General features: G+C 57.8%; 1 protein-coding gene across 2 annotated transcripts in view; it reads right to left on the reverse strand.

Moving 5' to 3' along the window:
- LOC138664133 (zinc finger protein 665-like) overlaps positions 1 to 24,036 on the reverse strand; it is a 104,998-nt gene extending 80,962 nt beyond the window's left edge. The window contains exon 1 of one of the 2 annotated variants that reach the window (XM_069750570.1): positions 23,929 to 24,036. The gene's annotated coding sequence lies outside the window, so the exon portion shown is untranslated. The remainder of the gene's footprint in view (positions 1 to 23,928) is intronic. The other variant, XM_069750571.1, reaches the window with a different exon arrangement.
- Between the last annotated feature and the right edge of the window lie 2,762 nt (positions 24,037 to 26,798).

Raw genomic sequence — 26,798 nt, forward strand, 5'->3', positions numbered from 1 at the left:
TCTCCCTTCAGCTCTTACATGTGGAGCCGGCTGTACTCTAATGTGCAGAGTCCCGGTGCCCCCCAGGACTGAGTCCTGTCCCCTCTATCACACAGTCCCTGCCCCCCATTACCGCTCACCAGTGCAGACTTCTCCCTTCAGCTCTTACATGTGGAGCCGGCTGTACTCTAATGTGCAGAGTCCCGGTGCCCCCCCAGGACTGAGTCCTGTCCCCTCTATCACACAGTCCCTGCCCCCCATTACCGCTCACCAGTGCAGACTTCTCCCTTCAGCTCTTACATGAGGAGCCGGCTGTACCCTAATGTGCAGAGTCCCGGTGCCCCCCAGGACTGAGTCCTGTCCCCTCTATCACACAGTCCCTGCTCCCCCATTACCGCTCACCAGTGCAGACTTCTCCCCTCAGCTCTTACATGTGGAGCCGGCTGTACCCTAATGTGCAGAGTCCCGGTGCCCCCCAGGACTGAGTCCTGTCCCCTCTATCACACAGTCCCTGCTCCCCCATTACCGCTCACCAGTGCAGACTTCTCCCTTCAGCTCTTACATGTGGAGCCGGCTGTACTCTAATGTGCAGAGTCCCGGTGCCCCCCAGGACTGAGTCCTGTCCCCTCTATCACACAGTCCCTGCCCCCCATTACCGCTCACCAGTGCAGACTTCTCCCTTCAGCTCTTACATGTGGAGCCGGCTGTACTCTAATGTGCAGAGTCCCGGTGCCCCCCCAGGACTGAGTCCTGTCCCCTCTATCACACAGTCCCTGCCCCCCATTACCGCTCACCAGTGCAGACTTCTCCCTCAGCTCTTACATGTGGAGCCGGCTGTACCCTAATGTGCAGAGTCCCGGTGCCCCCCAGGACTGAGTCCTGTCCTCTCTATCACACAGTCCCTGCCCCCCATTACCGCTCACCAGTGCAGACTTCTCCCTTCAGCTCTTACATGTGGAGCCGGCTGTACCCTAATGTGCAGAGTCCCGGTGCCCCCCAGGACTGAGTCCTGTCCTCTCTATCACACAGTCCCTGCCCCCCATTACCGCTCACCAGTGCAGACTTCTCCCTTCAGCTCTTACATGAGGAGCCGGCTGTACCCTAATGTGCAGAGTCCCGGTGCCCCCCAGGACTGAGTCCTGTCCCCTCTATCACACAGTCCCTGCCCCCCCATTACCGCTCACCAGTGCAGACTTCTCCCTTCAGCTCTTACATGTGGAGCCGGCTGTACCCTAATGTGCAGAGTCCCGGTGCCCCCCAGGACTGAGTCCTGTCCCCTCTATCACACAGTCCCTGCCCCCCCATTACCGCTCACCAGTGCAGACTTCTCCCTCCAGCTCTTACATGTGGAGCCGGCTGTACCCTAATGTGCAGAGTCCTGGTGCCCCCCAGGACTGAGTCCTGTCCCCTCTATCACACAGTCCCTGCTCCCCCATTACCGCTCACCAGTGCAGACTTCTCCCTTCAGCTCTTACATGAGGAGCCGGCTGTACCCTAATGTGCAGAGTCCCGGTGCCCCCCAGGACTGAGTCCTGTCCCCTCTATCACACAGTCCCTGCTCCCCCATTACCGCTCACCAGTGCAGACTTCTCCCTTCAGCTCTTACATGAGGAGCCGGCTGTACCCTAATGTGCAGAGTCCCGGTGCCCCCCAGGACTGAGTCCTGTCCCCTCTATCACACAGTCCCTGCTCCCCCATTACCGCTCACCAGTGCAGACTTCTCCCTTCAGCTCTTACATGTGGAGCCGGCTGTACCCTAATGTGCAGAGTCCCGGTGCCCCCCCAGGACTGAGTCCTGTCCCCTCTATCACACAGTCCCTGCTCCCCCATTACCGCTCACCAGTGCAGACTTCTCCCTTCAGCTCTTACATGTGGAGCCGGCTGTACCCTAATGTGCAGAGTCCCGGTGCCCCCCAGGACTGAGTCCTGTCCCCTCTATCACACAGTCCCTGCTCCCCCATTACCGCTCACCAGTGCAGACTTCTCCCTTCAGCTCTTACATGTGGAGCCGGCTGTACCCTAATGTGCAGAGTCCCGGTGCCCCCCAGGACTGAGTCCTGTCCCCTCTATCACACAGTCCCTGCTCCCCCATTACCGCTCACCAGTGCAGACTTCTCCCTTCAGCTCTTACATGTGGAGCCGGCTGTACCCTAATGTGCAGAGTCCCGGTGCCCCCCAGGACTGAGTCCTGTCCCCTCTATCACACAGTCCCTGCCCCCCCATTACCGCTCACCAGTGCAGATTTCTCCCCTCAGCTCTTACATGTGGGGCCGGCTGTACCCTAATGTGCAGAGTCCCGGTGCCCCCCAGGACTGAGTCCTGTCCCCTCTATCACACAGCCTCTGCTCCCCCATTACCGCTCACCAGTGCAGACTTCTCCCTTCAGCTCTTACATGTGGAGCCGGCTGTACCCTAATGTGCAGAGTCCCGGTGCCCCCCAGGACTGAGTCCTGTCCCCTCTATCACACAGTCCCTGCTCCCCCATTACCGCTCACCAGTGCAGACTTCTCCCTTCAGCTCTTACATGTGGAGCCGGCTGTACCCTAATGTGCAGAGTCCCGGTGCCCCCCAGGACTGAGTCCTGTCCCCTCTATCACACAGTCCTACTCCCCATTACCGCTCACCAGTGCAGACTTCTCCCTTCAGCTCTTACATGTGGAGCCGGCTGTACCCTAATGTGCAGAGTCCCGGTGCCCCCCCAGGACTGAGTCCTGTCCCCTCTATCACACAGTCCCTGCTCCCCCATTACCGCTCACCAGTGCAGACTTCTCCCCTCAGCTCTTACATGTGGAGCCGGCTGTACCCTAATGTGCAGAGTCCCGGTGCCCCCCAGGACTGAGTCCTGTCCCCTCTATCACACAGTCCCTGCTCCCCCATTACCGCTCACCAGTGCAGACTTCTCCCTTCAGCTCTTACATGTGGAGCCGGCTGTACCCTAATGTGCAGAGTCCCGGTGCCCCCCAGGACTGAGTCCTGTCCCCTCTATCACACAGTCCCTGCCCCCCCATTACCGCTCACCAGTGCAGATTTCTCCCCTCAGCTCTTACATGTGGGGCCGGCTGTACCCTAATGTGCAGAGTCCCGGTGCCCCCCAGGACTGAGTCCTGTCCCCTCTATCACACAGTCCCTGCCCCCCATTACCGCTCACCAGTGCAGATTTCTCCCCTCAGCTCTTACATGTGGGGCCGGCTGTACCCTAATGTGCAGAGTCCCGGTGCCCCCCAGGACTGAGTCCTGTCCCCTCTATCACACAGTCCCTACTCCCCCATTACCGCTCACCAGTGCAGACTTCTCCGTTCAGCTCTTACATGTGGGGCCGGCTGTATCCTAATGTGCAGAGTCCCGGTGCCCCCCAGGACTGAGTCCTGTCCCCTCTATCACACAGTCCCTGCTCCACCATTACCGCTCACCAGTGCAGACTTCTCCCTTCAGCTCTTACATGTGGAGCCGGCTGTACCCTAATGTGGAGAGTCCCGGTGCCCCCCAGGACTGAGTCCTGTCCCCTCTATCACACAGTCCCTGCTCCCCCATCACCGCTCACCAGTGCAGACTTCTCCCTTCAGCTCTTACATGTGGAGCCGGCTGTACCCTAATGTGCAGAGTCCCGGTGCCCCCCAGGACTGAGTCCTGTCCCCTCTATCACACAGTCCCTGCTCCCCCATTACCGCTCACCAGTGCAGACTTCTCCCTTCACCTCTTACATGTGGAGCCGGCTGTACCCTAATGTGCAGAATCCCGGTGCCCCCAGGACTGAATCCTGTCCCCTCTATCACACAGTCCCTGCTCCCCCATTACCGCTCACCAGTGCAGACTTCTCCCTTCAGCTCTTACATGTGGAGGCGGCTGTACCCTAATGTGCAGAGTCCCGGTTCCCCCCAGGACTGAGTCCTGTCCCCCCTATCACACAGTCCCTGCTCCCCCATTACCGCTCACCAGTGCAGACTTCTCCCTTCAGCTCTTACATGTGGAGGCGGCTGTACCCTAATGTGCAGAGTCCCGGTGCCCCCCAGGACTGAGTCCTGTCCCCCCTATCACACAGTCCCTACTCCCCCATTACCGCTCACCAGTGCAGACTTCTCCCTTCAGCTCTTACATGTGGAGCCGGCTGTACCCTAATGTGCAGAGTCCCGGTGCCCCCCAGGACTGAGTCCTGTCCTCTCTATCACACAGTCCCTGCTCCCCCATTACCGCTCACCAGTGCAGACTTCTCCCTTCAGCTCTTACATGTGGAGCCGGCTGTACCCTAATGTGCAGAGTCTCGGTGCCCCCCAGGACTGAGTCCTGTCCCCTCTATCACACAGTCCCTGCTCCCCCATTACCGCTCACCAGTGCAGACTTCTCCCTTCAGCTCTTACATGTGGAGCCGGCTGTACCCTAATGTACAGAGTCCCGATGCCCCCCAGGACTGAGTCCTGTCCCCTCTATCACACAGTCCCTGCTCCCCCATTACCGCTCACCAGTGCAGACTTCTCCCTTCAGCTCTTACATGTGGAGCCGGCTGTACCCTAATGTGCCGAGTCCCGGTGCCCCCCAGGACTGAGTCCTGTCCCCTCTATCACACAGTCCCTGCTCCCCCATTACCGCTCACCAGTGCAGACTTCTCCCTTCAGCTCTTACATGTGGAGCTGGCTGTACCCTAATGTGCAGAATCCCGGTGCCCCCCAGGACTGAGTCCTGTCCCCTCTATCACACAGTCCTGCTCCCCCATTACCGCTGACCAGTGCAGACTTCTCCCTTCAGCTCTTACATGTGGAGCCGGCTGTACCCTAATGTGCAGAGTCCCGGTGCCCCCCAGGACTGAGTCCTGTCCCCTCTATCACACAGTCCCTGCTCCCCCATTACCGCTCACCAGTGCAGACTTCTCCCTTCAGCTCTTACATGTGGAGCTGGCTGTACCCTAATGTGCAGAATCCCGGTGCCCCCCAGGACTGAGTCCTGTCCCCTCTATCACACAGTCCTGCTCCCCCATTACCGCTGACCAGTGCAGACTTCTCCCTTCAGCTCTTACATGTGGAGCCGGCTGTACCCTAATGTGCAGAGTCCTGGTGCCCCCCCCAGGACTGAGTCCTGTCCTCTCTATCACACAGTCCCTGCTCCCCCATTACCGCTCACCAGTGCAGACTTCTCCCTTCAGCTCTTACATGTGGAGCCGGCTGTACCCTAATGTGCAGAGTCCCGGTGCCCCCCAGGACTGAGTCCTGTCCCCTCTATCACACAGTCCCTGCCCCCCATTACCGCTCACCAGTGCAGACTTCTCCCTTCAGCTCTTACATGTGGAGCCGGCTGTACCCTAATGTGCAGAGTCCCGGTGCCCCCCAGAACTGAGTCCTGTCCCCCCTATCACACAGTCCCTGCTCCCCCATTACCGCTCACCAGTGCAGACTTCTCCCTTCAGCTCTTACATGTGGAGCCGGCTGTACCCTAATGTGCAGAGTCCCGGTGCCCCCCAGGACTGAGTCCTGTCCCCTCTATCACACAGTCCCTGCTCCCCCATTACCGCTCACCAGTGCAGACTTCTCCCTTCAGCTCTTACATGTGGAGCCGGCTGTACCCTAATGTGCAGAGTCCCGGTGCCCCCCAGGACTGAGTCCTGTCCCCTCTATCACACAGTCCCTGCTCCCCCATTACCGCTCACCAGTGCAGACTTCTCCCTTCAGCTCTTACATGTGGAGCCGGCTGTACCCTAATGTGCAGAGTCCCGGTGCCCCCCAGGACTGAGTCCTGTCCCCTCTATCACACAGTCCCTGCCCCCCATTACCGCTCACCAGTGCAGACTTCTCCCTTCAGCTCTTACATGTGGAGCCGGCTGTACTCTAATGTGCAGAGTCCCGGTGCCCCCCCAGGACTGAGTCCTGTCCCCTCTATCACACAGTCCCTGCCCCCCATTACCGCTCACCAGTGCAGACTTCTCCCTCAGCTCTTACATGTGGAGCCGGCTGTACCCTAATGTGCAGAGTCCCGGTGCCCCCCAGGACTGAGTCCTGTCCTCTCTATCACACAGTCCCTACTCCCCCATTACCGCTCACCAGTGCAGACTTCTCCCTTCAGCTCTTACATGAGGAGCCGGCTGTACCCTAATGTGCAGAGTCCCGGTGCCCCCCAGGACTGAGTCCTGTCCCCTCTATCACACAGTCCCTGCCCCCCCATTACCGCTCACCAGTGCAGACTTCTCCCTTCAGCTCTTACATGAGGAGCCGGCTGTACCCTAATGTGCAGAGTCCCGGTGCCCCCCAGGACTGAGTCCTGTCCCCTCTATCACACAGTCCCTGCCCCCCCATTACCGCTCACCAGTGCAGACTTCTCCCTCCAGCTCTTACATGTGGAGCCGGCTGTACCTTAATGTGCAGAGTCCGGTGCCCCCCAGGACTGAGTCCTGTCCCCTCTATCACACAGTCCCTGCTCCCCCATTACCGCTCACCAGTGCAGACTTCTCCCTTCAGCTCTTACATGTGGAGCCGGCTGTACCCTAATATGCAGAGTCCCGGTGCCCCCCAGGACTGAGTCCTGTCCCCTCTATCACACAGTCCCTGCTCCCCCATTACCGCTCACCAGTGCAGACTTCTCCCTTCAGCTCTTACATGTGGAGCCGGCTGTACCCTAATGTGCAGAGTCCCGGTGCCCCCCAGGACTGAGTCCTGTCCCCTCTATCACACAGTCCCTGCTCCCCCATTACCGCTCACCAGTGCAGACTTCTCCCTTCAGCTCTTACATGAGGAGCCGGCTGTACCCTAATGTGCAGAGTCCCGGTGCCCCCCAGGACTGAGTCCTGTCCCCTCTATCACACAGTCCCTGCTCCCCCATTACCGCTCACCAGTGCAGACTTCTCCCCTCAGCTCTTACATGTGGAGCCGGCTGTACCCTAATGTGCAGAGTCCCGGTGCCCCCCAGGACTGAGTCCTGTCCCCTCTATCACACAGTCCCTGCTCCCCCATTACCGCTCACCAGTGCAGACTTCTCCCTTCAGCTCTTACATGTGGAGCCGGCTGTACCCTAATGTGCAGAGTCCCGGTGCCCCCCAGGACTGAGTCCTGTCCCCTCTATCACACAGTCCCTGCCCCCCATTACCGCTCACCAGTGCAGACTTCTCCCTCAGCTCTTACATGTGGAGCCGGCTGTACCCTAATGTGCAGAGTCCCGGTGCCCCCCAGGACTGAGTCCTGTCCTCTCTATCACACAGTCCCTACTCCCCCATTACCGCTCACCAGTGCAGACTTCTCCCTCAGCTCTTACATGTGGAGCCGGCTGTACCCTAATGTGCAGAGTCCCGGTGCCCCCCAGGACTGAGTCCTGTCCCCTCTATCACACAGTCCCTGCTCCCCCATTACCGCTCACCAGTGCAGACTTCTCCCTTCAGCTCTTACATGAGGAGCCGGCTGTACCCTAATGTGCAGAGTCCCGGTGCCCCCCAGGACTGAGTCCTGTCCTCTCTATCACACAGTCCCTACTCCCCCATTACCGCTCACCAGTGCAGACTTCTCCCTTCAGCTCTTACATGAGGAGCCGGCTGTACCCTAATGTGCAGAGTCCCGGTGCCCCCCAGGACTGAGTCCTGTCCCCTCTATCACACAGTCCCTGCCCCCCCATTACCGCTCACCAGTGCAGACTTCTCCCTTCAGCTCTTACATGTGGAGCCGGCTGTACCCTAATGTGCCGAGTCCCGGTGCCCCCCAGGACTGAGTCCTGTCCCCTCTATCACACAGTCCCTGCTCCCCCATTACCGCTCACCAGTGCAGACTTCTCCCTTCAGCTCTTACATGTGGAGCCGGCTGTACCCTAATGTGCCGAGTCCCGGTGCTCCCCAGGACTGAGTCCTGTCCCCTCTATCACACAGTCCCTGCTCCCCCATTACCGCTCACCAGTGCAGACTTCTCCCTTCAGCTCTTACATGTGGAGCCGGCTGTACCCTAATGTGCAGAATCCCGGTGCCCCCCAGGACTGAGTCCTGTCCCCTCTATCACACAGTCCCTGCTCCCCCATTACCGTTCACCAGTGCAGACTTCTCCCTTCAGCTCTTACATGTGGAGCCGGCTGTACCCTAATGTGCAGAGTCCCGGTGCCCCCCAGGACTGAGTCCTGTCCCCTCTATCACACAGTCCTGCTCCCCCATTACCGCTGACCAGTGCAGACTTCTCCCTTCAGCTCTTACATGTGGAGCCGGCTGTACCCTAATGTGCAGAGTCCTGGTGCCCCCCCCAGGACTGAGTCCTGTCCTCTCTATCACACAGTCCCTGCTCCCCCATTACCGCTCACCAGTACAGACTTCTCCCTTCAGCTCTTACATGTGGAGTCGGCTGTACCCTAATGTGCAGAGTCCCGGTGCCCCCCAGGACTGAGTCCTGTCCCCTCTATCACACAGTCCCTGCCCCCCATTACCGCTCACCAGTGCAGACTTCTCCCTTCAGCTCTTACATGTGGAGCCGGCTGTACCCTAATGTGCAGAGTCTCGGTGCCCCCCAGGACTGAGTCCTGTCCCCTCTATCACACAGTCCCTGCTCCCCCATTACCGCTCACCAGTGCAGACTTCTCCCTTCAGCTCTTACATGTGGAGCCGGCTGTACCCTAATGTACAGAGTCCCGATGCCCCCCAGGACTGAGTCCTGTCGCCTCTATCACACAGTCCCTGCTCCCCCATTACCGCTCACCAGTGCAGACTTCTCCCTTCAGCTCTTACATGTGGAGCCGGCTGTACCCTAATGTGCCGAGTCCCGGTGCCCCCCAGGACTGAGTCCTGTCCCCTCTATCACACAGTCCCTGCTCCCCCATTACCGCTCACCAGTGCAGACTTCTCCCTTCAGCTCTTACATGTGGAGCCGGCTGTACCCTAATGTGCCGAGTCCCGGTGCCCCCCAGGACTGAGTCCTGTCCCCTCTATCACACAGTCCCTGCTCCTCCATTACCGCTCACCAGTGCAGACTTCTCCCTTCAGCTCTTACATGTGGAGCTGGCTGTACCCTAATGTGCAGAATCCCGGTGCCCCCCAGGACTGAGTCCTGTCCCCTCTATCACACAGTCCCTGCTCCCCCATTACCGTTCACCAGTGCAGACTTCTCCCTTCAGCTCTTACATGTGGAGCCGGCTGTACCCTAATGTGCAGAGTCCCGGTGCCCCCCAGGACTGAGTCCTGTCCCCTCTATCACACAGTCCTGCTCCCCCATTACCGCTGACCAGTGCAGACTTCTCCCTTCAGCTCTTACATGTGGAGCCGGCTGTACCCTAATGTGCAGAGTCCTGGTGCCCCCCCCAGGACTGAGTCCTGTCCTCTCTATCACACAGTCCCTGCTCCCCCATTACCGCTCACCAGTACAGACTTCTCCCTTCAGCTCTTACATGTGGAGCCGGCTGTACCCTAATGTGCAGAGTCCCGGTGCCCCCCAGGACTGAGTCCTGTCGCCTCTATCACACAGTCCCTGCTCCCCCATTACCGCTCACCAGTGCAGACTTCTCCCTTCAGCTCTTACATGTGGAGCCGGCTGTACCCTAATGTGCCGAGTCCCGGTGCCCCCCAGGACTGAGTCCTGTCCCCTCTATCACACAGTCCCTGCTCCCCCATTACCGCTCACCAGTGCAGACTTCTCCCTTCAGCTCTTACATGTGGAGCCGGCTGTACCCTAATGTGCCGAGTCCCGGTGCCCCCCAGGACTGAGTCCTGTCCCCTCTATCACACAGTCCCTGCTCCCCCATTACCGCTCACCAGTGCAGACTTCTCCCTTCAGCTCTTACATGTGGAGCTGGCTGTACCCTAATGTGCAGAATCCCGGTGCCCCCCAGGACTGAGTCCTGTCCCCTCTATCACACAGTCCCTGCTCCCCCATTACCGTTCACCAGTGCAGACTTCTCCCTTCAGCTCTTACATGTGGAGCCGGCTGTACCCTAATGTGCAGAGTCCCGGTGCCCCCCAGGACTGAGTCCTGTCCCCTCTATCACACAGTCCTGCTCCCCCATTACCGCTGACCAGTGCAGACTTCTCCCTTCAGCTCTTACATGTGGAGCCGGCTGTACCCTAATGTGCAGAGTCCTGGTGCCCCCCCCAGGACTGAGTCCTGTCCTCTCTATCACACAGTCCCTGCTCCCCCATTACCGCTCACCAGTACAGACTTCTCCCTTCAGCTCTTACATGTGGAGTCGGCTGTACCCTAATGTGCAGAGTCCCGGTGCCCCCCAGGACTGAGTCCTGTCCCCTCTATCACACAGTCCCTGCCCCCCATTACCGCTCACCAGTGCAGACTTCTCCCTTCAGCTCTTACATGTGGAGCCGGCTGTACCCTAATGTGCAGAGTCCCGGTGCCCCCCAGGACTGAGTCCTGTCCCCTCTATCACACAGTCCCTGCCCCCCATTACCGCTCACCAGTGCAGACTTCTCCCTTCAGCTCTTACATGTGGAGCCGGCTGTACCCTAATGTGCAGAGTCCCGGTGCCCCCCAGAACTGAGTCCTGTCCCCCCTATCACACAGTCCCTGCTCCCCCATTACCGCTCACCAGTGCAGACTTCTCCCTCAGCTCTTACATGTGGAGCCGGCTGTACCCTAATGTGCAGAGTCCCGGTGCCCCCCAGGACTGAGTCCTGTCCCCCCTATCACACAGTCCCTGCCCCCCATTACCGCTCACCAGTGCAGACTTCTCCCTCAGCTCTTACATGTGGAGCCGGCTGTGCCCTAATGTGCAGAGTCCCGGTGCCCCCCCAGGACTGAGTCCTGTCCCCTCTATCACACAGTCCCTGCCCCCCATTACCGCTCACCAGTGCAGACTTCTCCCTCAGCTCTTACATGTGGAGCCGGCTGTACCCTAATGTGCAGAGTCCCGGTGCCCCCCAGGACTGAGTCCTGTCCTCTCTATCACACAGTCCCTACTCCCCCATTACCGCTCACCAGTGCAGACTTCTCCCTTCAGCTCTTACATGAGGAGCCGGCTGTACCCTAATGTGCAGAGTCCCGGTGCCCCCCAGGACTGAGTCCTGTCCCCTCTATCACACAGTCCCTGCCCCCCCATTACCGCTCACCAGTGCAGACTTCTCCCTTCAGCTCTTACATGAGGAGCCGGCTGTACCCTAATGTGCAGAGTCCCGGTGCCCCCCAGGACTGAGTCCTGTCCCCTCTATCACACAGTCCCTGCCCCCCCATTACCGCTCACCAGTGCAGACTTCTCCCTTCAGCTCTTACATGTGGAGCCGGCTGTACCCTAATGTGCAGAGTCCCGGTGCCCCCCAGGACTGAGTCCTGTCCCCTCTATCACACAGTCCCTGCTCCCCCATTACCGCTCACCAGTGCAGACTTCTCCCTTCAGCTCTTACATGTGGAGCCGGCTGTACCCTAATGTGCAGAGTCCCGGTGCCCCCCAGGACTGAGTCCTGTCCCCCCCTATCACACAGTCCCTGCTCCCCATTACCGCTCACCAGTGCAGACTTCTCCCTTCAGCTCTTACATGTGGAGCCGGCTGTACCCTAATGTGCAGAGTCCCGGTGCCCCCCAGGACTGAGTCCTGTCCCCTCTATCACACAGTCCCTGCTCCCCCATTACCACTCACCAGTGCAGACTTCTCCCTTCAGCTCTTACATGTGGAGCCGGCTGTACCCTAATGTGCAGAGTCCCGGTGCCCCCCAGGACAGAGTCCTGTCCCCTCTATCACACAGTCCTGCTCCCCCATTACCGCTCACCAGTGCAGACTTCTCCCTTCAGCTCTTACATGTGGAGCCGGCTGTACCCTAATGTGCAGAGTCCCGGTGCCCCCCAGGACTGAGTCCTGTCCCCTCTATCACACAGTCCCTGCCCCCCCATTACCGCTCACCAGTGCAGACTTCTCCCTTCAGCTCTTACATGTGGAGCCGGCTGTACCCTAATGTGCAGAGTCCCGGTGCCCCCCAGGACTGAGTCCTGTCCCCTCTATCACACAGTCCCTGCTCCCCCATTACCGCTCACCAGTGCAGACTTCTCCCTTCAGCTCTTACATGAGGAGCCGGCTGTACCCTAATGTGCAGAGTCCCGGTGCCCCCCAGGACTGAGTCCTGTCCCCTCTATCACACAGTCCCTGCTCCCCCATTACCGCTCACCAGTGCAGACTTCTCCCCTCAGCTCTTACATGTGGAGCCGGCTGTACCCTAATGTGCAGAGTCCCGGTGCCCCCCAGGACTGAGTCCTGTCCCCTCTATCACACAGTCCCTGCTCCCCCATTACCGCTCACCAGTGCAGACTTCTCCCTTCAGCTCTTACATGTGGAGCCGGCTGTACCCTAATGTGCAGAGTCCCGGTGCCCCCCAGGACTGAGTCCTGTCCCCTCTATCACACAGTCCCTGCCCCCCATTACCGCTCACCAGTGCAGACTTCTCCCTCAGCTCTTACATGTGGAGCCGGCTGTACCCTAATGTGCAGAGTCCCGGTGCCCCCCAGGACTGAGTCCTGTCCTCTCTATCACACAGTCCCTACTCCCCCATTACCGCTCACCAGTGCAGACTTCTCCCTCAGCTCTTACATGTGGAGCCGGCTGTACCCTAATGTGCAGAGTCCCGGTGCCCCCCAGGACTGAGTCCTGTCCCCTCTATCACACAGTCCCTGCTCCCCCATTACCGCTCACCAGTGCAGACTTCTCCCTTCAGCTCTTACATGAGGAGCCGGCTGTACCCTAATGTGCAGAGTCCCGGTGCCCCCCAGGACTGAGTCCTGTCCTCTCTATCACACAGTCCCTACTCCCCCATTACCGCTCACCAGTGCAGACTTCTCCCTTCAGCTCTTACATGAGGAGCCGGCTGTACCCTAATGTGCAGAGTCCCGGTGCCCCCCAGGACTGAGTCCTGTCCCCTCTATCACACAGTCCCTGCCCCCCCATTACCGCTCACCAGTGCAGACTTCTCCCTTCAGCTCTTACATGTGGAGCCGGCTGTACCCTAATGTGCCGAGTCCCGGTGCCCCCCAGGACTGAGTCCTGTCCCCTCTATCACACAGTCCCTGCTCCCCCATTACCGCTCACCAGTGCAGACTTCTCCCTTCAGCTCTTACATGTGGAGCCGGCTGTACCCTAATGTGCCGAGTCCCGGTGCTCCCCAGGACTGAGTCCTGTCCCCTCTATCACACAGTCCCTGCTCCCCCATTACCGCTCACCAGTGCAGACTTCTCCCTTCAGCTCTTACATGTGGAGCCGGCTGTACCCTAATGTGCAGAATCCCGGTGCCCCCCAGGACTGAGTCCTGTCCCCTCTATCACACAGTCCCTGCTCCCCCATTACCGTTCACCAGTGCAGACTTCTCCCTTCAGCTCTTACATGTGGAGCCGGCTGTACCCTAATGTGCAGAGTCCCGGTGCCCCCCAGGACTGAGTCCTGTCCCCTCTATCACACAGTCCTGCTCCCCCATTACCGCTGACCAGTGCAGACTTCTCCCTTCAGCTCTTACATGTGGAGCCGGCTGTACCCTAATGTGCAGAGTCCTGGTGCCCCCCCCAGGACTGAGTCCTGTCCTCTCTATCACACAGTCCCTGCTCCCCCATTACCGCTCACCAGTACAGACTTCTCCCTTCAGCTCTTACATGTGGAGTCGGCTGTACCCTAATGTGCAGAGTCCCGGTGCCCCCCAGGACTGAGTCCTGTCCCCTCTATCACACAGTCCCTGCCCCCCATTACCGCTCACCAGTGCAGACTTCTCCCTTCAGCTCTTACATGTGGAGCCGGCTGTACCCTAATGTGCAGAGTCTCGGTGCCCCCCAGGACTGAGTCCTGTCCCCTCTATCACACAGTCCCTGCTCCCCCATTACCGCTCACCAGTGCAGACTTCTCCCTTCAGCTCTTACATGTGGAGCCGGCTGTACCCTAATGTACAGAGTCCCGATGCCCCCCAGGACTGAGTCCTGTCGCCTCTATCACACAGTCCCTGCTCCCCCATTACCGCTCACCAGTGCAGACTTCTCCCTTCAGCTCTTACATGTGGAGCCGGCTGTACCCTAATGTGCCGAGTCCCGGTGCCCCCCAGGACTGAGTCCTGTCCCCTCTATCACACAGTCCCTGCTCCCCCATTACCGCTCACCAGTGCAGACTTCTCCCTTCAGCTCTTACATGTGGAGCCGGCTGTACCCTAATGTGCCGAGTCCCGGTGCCCCCCAGGACTGAGTCCTGTCCCCTCTATCACACAGTCCCTGCTCCTCCATTACCGCTCACCAGTGCAGACTTCTCCCTTCAGCTCTTACATGTGGAGCTGGCTGTACCCTAATGTGCAGAATCCCGGTGCCCCCCAGGACTGAGTCCTGTCCCCTCTATCACACAGTCCCTGCTCCCCCATTACCGTTCACCAGTGCAGACTTCTCCCTTCAGCTCTTACATGTGGAGCCGGCTGTACCCTAATGTGCAGAGTCCCGGTGCCCCCCAGGACTGAGTCCTGTCCCCTCTATCACACAGTCCTGCTCCCCCATTACCGCTGACCAGTGCAGACTTCTCCCTTCAGCTCTTACATGTGGAGCCGGCTGTACCCTAATGTGCAGAGTCCTGGTGCCCCCCCCAGGACTGAGTCCTGTCCTCTCTATCACACAGTCCCTGCTCCCCCATTACCGCTCACCAGTACAGACTTCTCCCTTCAGCTCTTACATGTGGAGCCGGCTGTACCCTAATGTGCAGAGTCCCGGTGCCCCCCAGGACTGAGTCCTGTCGCCTCTATCACACAGTCCCTGCTCCCCCATTACCGCTCACCAGTGCAGACTTCTCCCTTCAGCTCTTACATGTGGAGCCGGCTGTACCCTAATGTGCCGAGTCCCGGTGCCCCCCAGGACTGAGTCCTGTCCCCTCTATCACACAGTCCCTGCTCCCCCATTACCGCTCACCAGTGCAGACTTCTCCCTTCAGCTCTTACATGTGGAGCCGGCTGTACCCTAATGTGCCGAGTCCCGGTGCCCCCCAGGACTGAGTCCTGTCCCCTCTATCACACAGTCCCTGCTCCCCCATTACCGCTCACCAGTGCAGACTTCTCCCTTCAGCTCTTACATGTGGAGCTGGCTGTACCCTAATGTGCAGAATCCCGGTGCCCCCCAGGACTGAGTCCTGTCCCCTCTATCACACAGTCCCTGCTCCCCCATTACCGTTCACCAGTGCAGACTTCTCCCTTCAGCTCTTACATGTGGAGCCGGCTGTACCCTAATGTGCAGAGTCCCGGTGCCCCCCAGGACTGAGTCCTGTCCCCTCTATCACACAGTCCTGCTCCCCCATTACCGCTGACCAGTGCAGACTTCTCCCTTCAGCTCTTACATGTGGAGCCGGCTGTACCCTAATGTGCAGAGTCCTGGTGCCCCCCCCAGGACTGAGTCCTGTCCTCTCTATCACACAGTCCCTGCTCCCCCATTACCGCTCACCAGTACAGACTTCTCCCTTCAGCTCTTACATGTGGAGTCGGCTGTACCCTAATGTGCAGAGTCCCGGTGCCCCCCAGGACTGAGTCCTGTCCCCTCTATCACACAGTCCCTGCCCCCCATTACCGCTCACCAGTGCAGACTTCTCCCTTCAGCTCTTACATGTGGAGCCGGCTGTACCCTAATGTGCAGAGTCCCGGTGCCCCCCAGGACTGAGTCCTGTCCCCTCTATCACACAGTCCCTGCCCCCCATTACCGCTCACCAGTGCAGACTTCTCCCTTCAGCTCTTACATGTGGAGCCGGCTGTACCCTAATGTGCAGAGTCCCGGTGCCCCCCAGAACTGAGTCCTGTCCCCCCTATCACACAGTCCCTGCTCCCCCATTACCGCTCACCAGTGCAGACTTCTCCCTCAGCTCTTACATGTGGAGCCGGCTGTACCCTAATGTGCAGAGTCCCGGTGCCCCCCAGGACTGAGTCCTGTCCCCCCTATCACACAGTCCCTGCCCCCCATTACCGCTCACCAGTGCAGACTTCTCCCTCAGCTCTTACATGTGGAGCCGGCTGTGCCCTAATGTGCAGAGTCCCGGTGCCCCCCCAGGACTGAGTCCTGTCCCCTCTATCACACAGTCCCTGCCCCCCATTACCGCTCACCAGTGCAGACTTCTCCCTCAGCTCTTACATGTGGAGCCGGCTGTACCCTAATGTGCAGAGTCCCGGTGCCCCCCAGGACTGAGTCCTGTCCTCTCTATCACACAGTCCCTACTCCCCCATTACCGCTCACCAGTGCAGACTTCTCCCTTCAGCTCTTACATGAGGAGCCGGCTGTACCCTAATGTGCAGAGTCCCGGTGCCCCCCAGGACTGAGTCCTGTCCCCTCTATCACACAGTCCCTGCCCCCCCATTACCGCTCACCAGTGCAGACTTCTCCCTTCAGCTCTTACATGAGGAGCCGGCTGTACCCTAATGTGCAGAGTCCCGGTGCCCCCCAGGACTGAGTCCTGTCCCCTCTATCACACAGTCCCTGCCCCCCCATTACCGCTCACCAGTGCAGACTTCTCCCTTCAGCTCTTACATGTGGAGCCGGCTGTACCCTAATGTGCAGAGTCCCGGTGCCCCCCAGGACTGAGTCCTGTCCCCTCTATCACACAGTCCCTGCTCCCCCATTACCGCTCACCAGTGCAGACTTCTCCCTTCAGCTCTTACATGTGGAGCCGGCTGTACCCTAATGTGCAGAGTCCCGGTGCCCCCCAGGACTGAGTCCTGTCCCCCCCTATCACACAGTCCCTGCTCCCCATTACCGCTCACCAGTGCAGACTTCTCCCTTCAGCTCTTACATGTGGAGCCGGCTGTACCCTAATGTGCAGAGTCCCGGTGCCCCCCAGGACTGAGTCCTGTCCCCTCTATCACACAGTCCCTGCTCCCCCATTACCACTCACCAGTGCAGACTTCTCCCTTCAGCTCTTACATGTGGAGCCGGCTGTACCCTAATGTGCAGAGTCCCGGTGCCCCCCAGGACAGAGTCCTGTCCCCTCTATCACACAGTCCTGCTCCCCCATTACCGCTCACCAGTGCAGACTTCTCCCTTCAGCTCTTACATGTGGAGCCGGCTGTACCCTAATGTGCAGAGTCCCGGTGCCCCCCAGGACTGAGTCCTGTCCCCTCTATCACACAGTCCCTGCCCCCCCATTACCGCTCACCAGTGCAGACTTCTCCCTTCAGCTCTTACATGTGGAGCCGGCTGTACCCTAATGTGCAGAGTCCCGGTGCCCCCCAGGACTGAGTCCTGTCCTCTCTATCACACAGTCCCTGCTCCCCCATTACCGCTCACCAGTGCAGACTTCTCCCCTCAGCTCTTACATGTGGAGCCGGCTGTACCCTAATGTGCAGAGTCCCGGTGCCCCCCAGGACTGAGTCCTGTCCCCTCTATCACACAGTCCCTGCCCCCCCATTACCGCTCACCAGTGCAGACTTCTCCCTTCAGCTCTTACATGTGGAGCCGGCTGTACCCTAATGTGCCGAGTCCCGGTGCTCCCCAGGACTGAGTCCTGTCCCCTCTATCACACAGTCCCTGCTCCCCCATTACCGCTCACCAGTGCAGACTTCTCCCTTCAGCTCTTACATGTGGAGCTGGCTGTACCCTAATGTGCAGAATCCCGGTGCCCCCCAGGACTGAGTCCTGTCCCCTCTATCACACAGTCCCTGCTCCCCCATTACCGTTCACCAGTGCAGACTTCTCCCTTCAGCTCTTACATGTGGAGCCGGCTGTACCCTAATGTGCAGAGTCCCGGTGCCCCCCAGGACTGAGTCCTGTCCCCTCTATCACACAGTCCTGCTCCCCCATTACCGCTGACCAGTGCAGACTTCTCCCTTCAGCTCTTACATGTGGAGCCGGCTGTACCCTAATGTGCAGAGTCCTGGTGCCCCCCCCAGGACTGAGTCCTGTCCTCTCTATCACACAGTCCCTGCTCCCCCATTACCGCTCACCAGTACAGACTTCTCCCTTCAGCTCTTACATGTGGAGTCGGCTGTACCCTAATGTGCAGAGTCCCGGTGCCCCCCAGGACTGAGTCTTGTCCCCTCTATCACACAGTCCCTGCCCCCCATTACCGCTCACCAGTGCAGACTTCTCCCTTCAGCTCTTACATGTGGAGCCGGCTGTACCCTAATGTGCAGAGTCTCGGTGCCCCCCAGGACTGAGTCCTGTCCCCTCTATCACACAGTCCCTGCTCCCCCATTACCGCTCACCAGTGCAGACTTCTCCCTTCAGCTCTTACATGTGGAGCCGGCTGTACCCTAATGTACAGAGTCCCGATGCCCCCCAGGACTGAGTCCTGTCGCCTCTATCACACAGTCCCTGCTCCCCCATTACCGCTCACCAGTGCAGACTTCTCCCTTCAGCTCTTACATGTGGAGCCGGCTGTACCCTAATGTGCCGAGTCCCGGTGCCCCCCAGGACTGAGTCCTGTCCCCTCTATCACACAGTCCCTGCTCCCCCATTACCGCTCACCAGTGCAGACTTCTCCCTTCAGCTCTTACATGTGGAGCTGGCTGTACCCTAATGTGCAGAATCCCGGTGCCCCCCAGGACTGAGTCCTGTCCCCTCTATCACACAGTCCCTGCTCCCCCATTACCGTTCACCAGTGCAGACTTCTCCCTTCAGCTCTTACATGTGGAGCCGGCTGTACCCTAATGTGCAGAGTCCCGGTGCCCCCCAGGACTGAGTCCTGTCCCCTCTATCACACAGTCCTGCTCCCCCATTACCGCTGACCAGTGCAGACTTCTCCCTTCAGCTCTTACATGTGGAGCCGGCTGTACCCTAATGTGCAGAGTCCTGGTGCCCCCCCCAGGACTGAGTCCTGTCCTCTCTATCACACAGTCCCTGCTCCCCCATTACCGCTCACCAGTACAGACTTCTCCCTTCAGCTCTTACATGTGGAGTCGGCTGTACCCTAATGTGCAGAGTCCCGGTGCCCCCCAGGACTGAGTCCTGTCCCCTCTATCACACAGTCCCTGCCCCCCATTACCGCTCACCAGTGCAGACTTCTCCCTTCAGCTCTTACATGTGGAGCCGGCTGTACCCTAATGTGCAGAGTCCCGGTGCCCCCCAGGACTGAGTCCTGTCCCCTCTATCACACAGTCCCTGCCCCCCATTACCGCTCACCAGTGCAGACTTCTCCCTTCAGCTCTTACATGTGGAGCCGGCTGTACCCTAATGTGCAGAGTCCCGGTGCCCCCCAGAACTGAGTCCTGTCCCCCCTATCACACAGTCCCTGCTCCCCCATTACCGCTCACCAGTGCAGACTTCTCCCTTCAGCTCTTACATGTGGAGCCGGCTGTACCCTAATGTGCAGAGTCCCGGTGCCCCCCAGGACTGAGTCCTGTCCCCTCTATCACACAGTCCCTGCTCCCCCATTACCGCTCACCAGTGCAGACTTCTCCCTTCAGCTCTTACATGTGGAGCCGGCTGTACTCTAATGTGCAGAGTCCCGGTGCCCCCCAGGACTGAGTCCTGTCCCCTCTATCACACAGTCCCTGCCCCCCATTACCGCTCACCAGTGCAGACTTCTCCCTTCAGCTCTTACATGTGGAGCCGGCTGTACCCTAATGTGCAGAGTCCCGGTGCCCCCCAGGACTGAGTCCTGCCCCCTCTATCACACAGTCCCTGCCCCCCATTACCGCTCACCAGTGCAGACTTCTCCACTCAGCTCTTACATGTGGAGCCGGCTGTGCCCTAATGTGCAGAGTCCCGGTGCCCCCCCAGGACTGAGTCCTGTCCCCTCTATCACACAGTCCCTGCCCCCCATTACCGCTCACCAGTGCAGACTTCTCCCTCAGCTCTTACATGTGGAGCCGGCTGTACCCTAATGTGCAGAGTCCCGGTGCCCCCCAGGACTGAGTCCTGTCCTCTCTATCACACAGTCCCTACTCCCCCATTACCGCTCACCAGTGCAGACTTCTCCCTTCAGCTCTTACATGAGGAGCCGGCTGTACCCTAATGTGCAGAGTCCCGGTGCCCCCCAGGACTGAGTCCTGTCCCCTCTATCACACAGTCCCTGCCCCCCCATTACCGCTCACCAGTGCAGACTTCTCCCTTCAGCTCTTACATGAGGAGCCGGCTGTACCCTAATGTGCAGAGTCCCGGTGCCCCCCAGGACTGAGTCCTGTCCCCTCTATCACACAGTCCCTGCCCCCCCATTACCGCTCACCAGTGCAGACTTCTCCCTCCAGCTCTTACATGTGGAGCCGGCTGTACCCTAATGTGCAGAGTCCCGGTGCCCCCCAGGACTGAGTCCTGTCCCCTCTATCACACAGTCCCTGCTCCCCCATTACCGCTCACCAGTGCAGACTTCTCCCTTCAGCTCTTACATGTGGAGCCGGCTGTACCCTAATGTGCAGAGTCCCGGTGCCCCCCAGGACTGAGTCCTGTCCCCTCTATCACACAGTCCCTGCTCCCCCATTACCGCTCACCAGTGCAGACTTCTCCCTTCAGCTCTTACATGAGGAGCCGGCTGTACCCTAATGTGCAGAGTCCCGGTGCCCCCCAGGACTGAGTCCTGTCCCCTCTATCACACAGTCCCTGCCCCCCATTACCGCTCACCAGTGCAGACTTCTCCCTTCAGCTCTTACATGTGGAGCCGGCTGTACTCTAATGTGCAGAGTCCCGGTGCCCCCCCAGGACTGAGTCCTGTCCCCTCTATCACACAGTCCCTGCCCCCCATTACCGCTCACCAGTGCAGACTTCTCCCTCAGCTCTTACATGTGGAGCCGGCTGTACCCTAATGTGCAGAGTCCCGGTGCCCCCCAGGACTGAGTCCTGTCCTCTCTATCACACAGTCCCTACTCCCCCATTACCGCTCACCAGTGCAGACTTCTCCCTTCAGCTCTTACATGAGGAGCCGGCTGTACCCTAATGTGCAGAGTCCCGGTGCCCCCCAGGACTGAGTCCTGTCCCCTCTATCACACAGTCCCTGCCCCCCCATTACCGCTCACCAGTGCAGACTTCTCCCTTCAGCTCTTACATGAGGAGCCGGCTGTACCCTAATGTGCAGAGTCCCGGTGCCCCCCAGGACTGAGTCCTGTCCCCTCTATCACACAGTCCCTGCCCCCCCATTACCGCTCACCAGTGCAGACTTCTCCCTCCAGCTCTTACATGTGGAGCCGGCTGTACCCTAATGTGCAGAGTCCCGGTGCCCCCCAGGACTGAGTCCTGTCCCCTCTATCACACAGTCCCTGCTCCCCCATTACCGCTCACCAGTGCAGACTTCTCCCTTCAGCTCTTACATGTGGAGCCGGCTGTACCCTAATGTGCAGAGTCCCGGTGCCCCCCAGGACTGAGTCCTGTCCCCTCTATCACACAGTCCCTGCCCCCCATTACCGCTCACCAGTGCAGACTTCTCCCTTCAGCTCTTACATGTGGAGCCGGCTGTACCCTAATGTGCAGAGTCCCGGTGCCCCCCAGGACTGAGTCCTGTCCCCTCTATCACACAGTCCCTGCTCCCCCATTACCGCTCACCAGTGCAGACTTCTCCCTTCAGCTCTTACATGAGGAGCCGGCTGTACCCTAATGTGCAGAGTCCCGGTGCCCCCCAGGACTGAGTCCTGTCCCCTCTATCACACAGTCCCTGCTCCCCCATTACCGCTCACCAGTGCAGACTTCTCCCTTCAGCTCTTACATGTGGAGCTGGCTGTACCCTAATGTGCAGAGTCCCGGTGCCCCCCAGGACTGAGTCCTGTCCCCTCTATCACACAGTCCCTGCTCCCCCATTACCGCTCACCAGTGCAGACTTCTCCCTTCAGCTCTTACATGTGGAGCCGGCTGTACCCTAATGTGCAGAGTCCCGGTGCCCCCCAGGACTGAGTCCTGTCCCCCCCTATCACACAGTCCCTGCTCCCCATTACCGCTCACCAGTGCAGACTTCTCCCTTCAGCTCTTACATGTGGAGCCGGCTGTACCCTAATGTGCAGAGTCCCGGTGCCCCCCAGGACTGAGTCCTGTCCCCTCTATCACACAGTCCCTGCTCCCCCATTACCGCTCACCAGTGCAGACTTCTCCCTTCAGCTCTTACATGTGGAGCCGGCTGTACCCTAATGTGCAGAGTCCCGGTGCCCCCCAGGACTGAGTCCTGTCCCCTCTATCACACAGTCCCTGCTCCCCCATTACCGCTCACCAGTGCAGACTTCTCCCTTCAGCTCTTACATGTGGAGCCGGCTGTACCCTAATGTGCAGAGTCCCGGTGCCCCCCAGGACTGAGTCCTGTCCCCTCTATCACACAGTCCCTGCTCCCCCATTACCGCTCACCAGTGCAGACTTCTCCCTTCAGCTCTTACATGAGGAGCCGGCTGTACCCTAATGTGCAGAGTCCCGGTGCCCCCCAGGACTGAGTCCTGTCCCCTCTATCACACAGTCCCTGCTCCCCCATTACCGCTCACCAGTGCAGACTTCTCCCTTCAGCTCTTACATGTGGAGCTGGCTGTACCCTAATGTGCAGAGTCCCGGTGCCCCCCAGGACTGAGTCCTGTCCCCTCTATCACACAGTCCCTGCTCCCCCATTACCGCTCACCAGTGCAGACTTCTCCCTTCAGCTCTTACATGTGGAGCCGGCTGTACCCTAATGTGCAGAGTCCCGGTGCCCCCCAGGACTGAGTCCTGTCCCCCCCTATCACACAGTCCCTGCTCCCCATTACCGCTCACCAGTGCAGACTTCTCCCTTCAGCTCTTACATGTGGAGCCGGCTGTACCCTAATGTGCAGAGTCCCGGTGCCCCCCAGGACTGAGTCCTGTCCCCTCTATCACACAGTCCCTGCCCCCCCATTACCGCTCACCAGTGCAGACTTCTCCCTTCAGCTCTTACATGTGGAGCCGGCTGTACCCTAATGTGCAGAGTCCCGGTGCCCCCCAGGTCTGAGTCCTGTCCCCTCTATCACACAGTCCCTGCTCCCCCATTACCGCTCACCAGTGCAGATTTCTCCCTTCAGCTCTTACATGTGGAGCCGGCTGTACCCTAATGTGCAGAGTCCCGGTGCCCCCCAGGACTGAGTCCTGTCCCCTCTATCACACAGTCCCTGCCCCCCCATTACCGCTCACCAGTGCAGACTTCTCCCTTCAGCTCTTACATGTGGAGCCGGCTGTACCCTAATGTGCAGAGTCCCGGTGCCCCCAGGACTGAGTCCTGTCCCCTCTATCACACAGTTCCTGCTCCCCCATTACCGCTCACCAGTGCAGACTTCTCCCCTCAGCTCTTACATGTGGAGCCGGCTGTACCCTAATGTGCAGAGTCCCGGTGCCCCCCAGGACTGAGTCCTGTCCCCTCTATCACACAGTCCCCGCTCCCCCATTACCGCTCACCAGTGCAGACTTCTCCCTTCAGCTCTTACATGTGGATCCGGCTGTACCCTAATGTGCAGAGTCCCGGTGCCCCCCAGGACTGAGTCCTGTCCCCTCTATCACACAGTCCCCGCTCCCCCATTACCGCTCACCAGTGCAGACTTCTCCCTTCAGCTCTTACATGTGGATCCGGCTGTACCCTAATGTGCAGAGTCCCGGTGCCCCCCAGGACTGAGTCCTGTCCCCTCTATCACACTGTCCCTGCTCCCCCATTACCGCTCACCAGTGCAGACTTCTCCCTTCAGCTCTTACATGTGGAGCCGGCTGTACCCTAATGTGCAGAGTCCCGGTGCCCCCCCAGGACTGAGTCCTGTCCCCTCTATCACACAGTCCCTGCTCCCCCATTACCGCTCACCAGTGCAGACTTCTCCCTTCAGCTCTTACATGTGGAGCCGGCTGTACCCTAATGTGCAGAGTCCCGGTGCCCCCCAGGACTGAGTCCTGTCCCCTCTATCACACAGTCCCTGCTCCCCCATTACCGCTCACCAGTGCAGACTTCTCCCTTCAGCTCTTACATATGGAGCCGGCTGTACCCTAATGTGCAGAGTCCCGGTGCCCCCCAGGACTGAGTCCTGTCCCCTCTATCACACAGTCCCTGCTCCCCCATTACCGCTCACCAGTGCAGACTTCTCCCTTCAGCTCTTACATGTGGAGCCGGCTGTACCCTAATGTGCAGAGTCCCGGTGCCCCCCAGGACTGAGTCCTGTCCCCTCTATCACACAGTCCCTGCCCCCCCATTACCGCTCACCAGTGCAGACTTCTCCCCTCAGCTCTTACATGTGGCAGCTTCCTTCCAGTTCCTACACAGAAAGCAGCAGTGTCTAGACTGGAGTTGATTTTTTGAGGGAATGACGTCACCGGAATAGGCGGAGCCTCCAGTCAGTAACCTGCAGTGTGTGCTCTCCTGTGGTGATTGCTGAGGCTGCACTGGACAGGAAAGGACTGAGGGGCTGCACTATAGGATGGGCTCTGGCAGAGGTCACACTACATATTTTACGAAGGGGTTAAAATACTCCTCATCAATTTTGAAGAGTATATTTTAGCCAAGAACGATGTAATTTGCAGTAACTCAAATCCATGTAGTCAGTATACATGGACCTGTGAGAAGAGCAGCACTCAGGACACGTCCAGCTCTCTGGCTGGTCCGGACTGGTTCCTGTGTCAGTAGGCAGCCAAAGGGCTGAAAACAGTAGAAACTGGGGGCACAGGCTGCAGCATGCAAGTGCCCTCTCGGCAGGGCCGGACTGGCCATATGGCAGATGTCAGAAGGTCCTGTCTGGTTGTGGGCACCTTGTCTGCTACTTTGGTAACAGAATCAGTGTTTTCAAGACACCCATACTGTTAAGGGTATGTGCACACGTTGCAGATTTGCCTGTGGAATTTTCAGTACAAATTTTGCATCTCTTGACAGAAAACGCGGGTGAAAATCCATGCGGATTTGTATGTTTTTGTAAGCTAAATAAAGAGCTATTATTTAACAAAAAGAAAAAGAATTGTGATGTCGTTTCTTGTCCAACCTCTTTTACATACTCCATTGAAGAATAATGTTTACACACAGAAAGATAGACGATAGATAAATATGTATACCACAAGATGGCAGAAAATCCCTGTCGTCTATCAAGAAGCCAACCATACATATAAATAAAAATAATCCAATTTATTGTTACAGAAACAAATACAGATAAATAAACAAAACATATAAAAAGCTACACGATATCTTCCTGGTCATACCCCATGGGAGAGTGGCGAGGAGCACTAGTCAAAAATAACCAAACAGAAATATCTATAATGAAAAACTGCCTATATAGTCCCCATAGGTATAGGTGCACACAGGCATCCTATTGCTAGAAAATCACAATAGCGGCAGTCTAACATACCCTTATAGCTGTATACATAAATAGACCTGTTCCAAAAAGGTAGTGCCAGTGTATGGTACAGAATAGAAGGGGTCACAAATAATTACCACTGTAGGTTTTCGAACAGTGCGTCCTCCCACGTCACAATCCCAGCGCCCCACTGGGATAAATAATAGATAACACTGTGTTAGGCCGGAGTCACACTACATGGAGCCGCACGCTCCGCTCTGGAGTGCCGGTGCCAGAGCTTGGTTTTAACCTGCGAGACTCGGCCGTATCTCCCTGTAGTGTGACTCCGGCCTTACAAAGGTTTTGAATGAGTTCAGATTTTTCCTATCACGTAAGGTTTATGAGAAATGATACAAAAAGTAATATTCTGTTATCATTCTAAAAACACGGATTATAAATGAAAGTCTGTAAAACTTTTGAACAATTGCTTTTGCTACTGACATTGATGCACATGTACGTAGTGTCTCAGACGTCATAATATAGACTGTATAAACTGTTGTTTCTTAACCCCTTACTGCCAGCTGACGGAATACAGTAGTACATCAGCTGGCAGTATCCACCGCTTTGAGGTGGGCTCCGGCGGTGAGCCCACCTCAAAGCCACAATATGTTAGCTGTTTTTAAAGGGACTCTGTCACCTGAATTTGGAGGGAACAATTTTCAGCCATAGGGGCGGGGTTTTCGGGTGTTTGATTCACCCCTTCCTTACCCGCTGGCTGCAATATTGGATTGAAGTTCATTCTCTGTCCTCCATAGTACACGCCTGCGCAAGGCAATCTTGCCTTGCGCAGGCATGTACTATGGAGGACAGACAATGAACTTCAATCCAATATTGCAGCCAGCATGCAGCCAGCGGGTAAGGAAAGGGTGAATCAAACACCCGAAAACCACCGCCCCTATGGCTGAAAATTGTTCCCTTTAATAGCTGAGATATGCCCGCAATAGGCGCGAGCGGAATCGCTATTAAGTAGTTAAGTGCCACTGTCAAACTCTGACAGCGGGCATTTAAATGCACTTCCGGATGCCGGTCACGTGATCGGGGGTCATCGCTGTGTTGCTATCCCAACCAGAGGTCTCGTCGAGTCCTCTATGGTTGTTGATGGCAGAGTGATATGAGTGCCACCCAGTGGTCGGCGCTCATAGCAAGCCTGTAATTCTGCTGCACAGAGGTTATCTGAGCATCACCTCTATGTAACAGAGGCGATCCCCCTATGGCAGCTTCTAGCCTCCTATGGAGGCTATTGAAGCATACCAAAAGTAAAAAAAAAAATGTTTAAAAATATTTAAAAAAACATAAAAGTTCAAAACACCCCCCTTTCGCCGCAATCAAAATAAAATTTAAAAAAATCAAACCTACACATATTTGGTATCACTGCCATTAGAATCCCCGATCAATAAAACAAAAGAATTAACATGATCGCGCCGGCTTGCAAGAGTCATCTGCGGTAGCTAACATAGTTCTGTAGCTATGCTGGATAAAAAATATATACATTCTTGTCCCTTATAGGCTACTTTCACACTAGCGTCATATGACGCACGTCACAATGCGTCGTTTTGGTGAAAAAATGCATCCTGCAAAGTTGGCTGCAGAATGCGTTTTTCCCCATAGACTAACATTAGCGACGCATTGCCACACATTGCAACCGTCGTGCGATGGTTGCATCGTGTTGTCGCGGACCGTCAGAACAAAAAAACGTTACATGTTACTTTTTTTTGTGCGTCGTGTTCGCCATTTCCGACACAGAATTAGTCAC

The sequence above is a fragment of the Ranitomeya imitator genome, chromosome 2 (assembly GCF_032444005.1).
Source record: "Ranitomeya imitator isolate aRanImi1 chromosome 2, aRanImi1.pri, whole genome shotgun sequence".
Taxonomy (NCBI): Eukaryota; Metazoa; Chordata; class Amphibia; order Anura; family Dendrobatidae; genus Ranitomeya; species Ranitomeya imitator.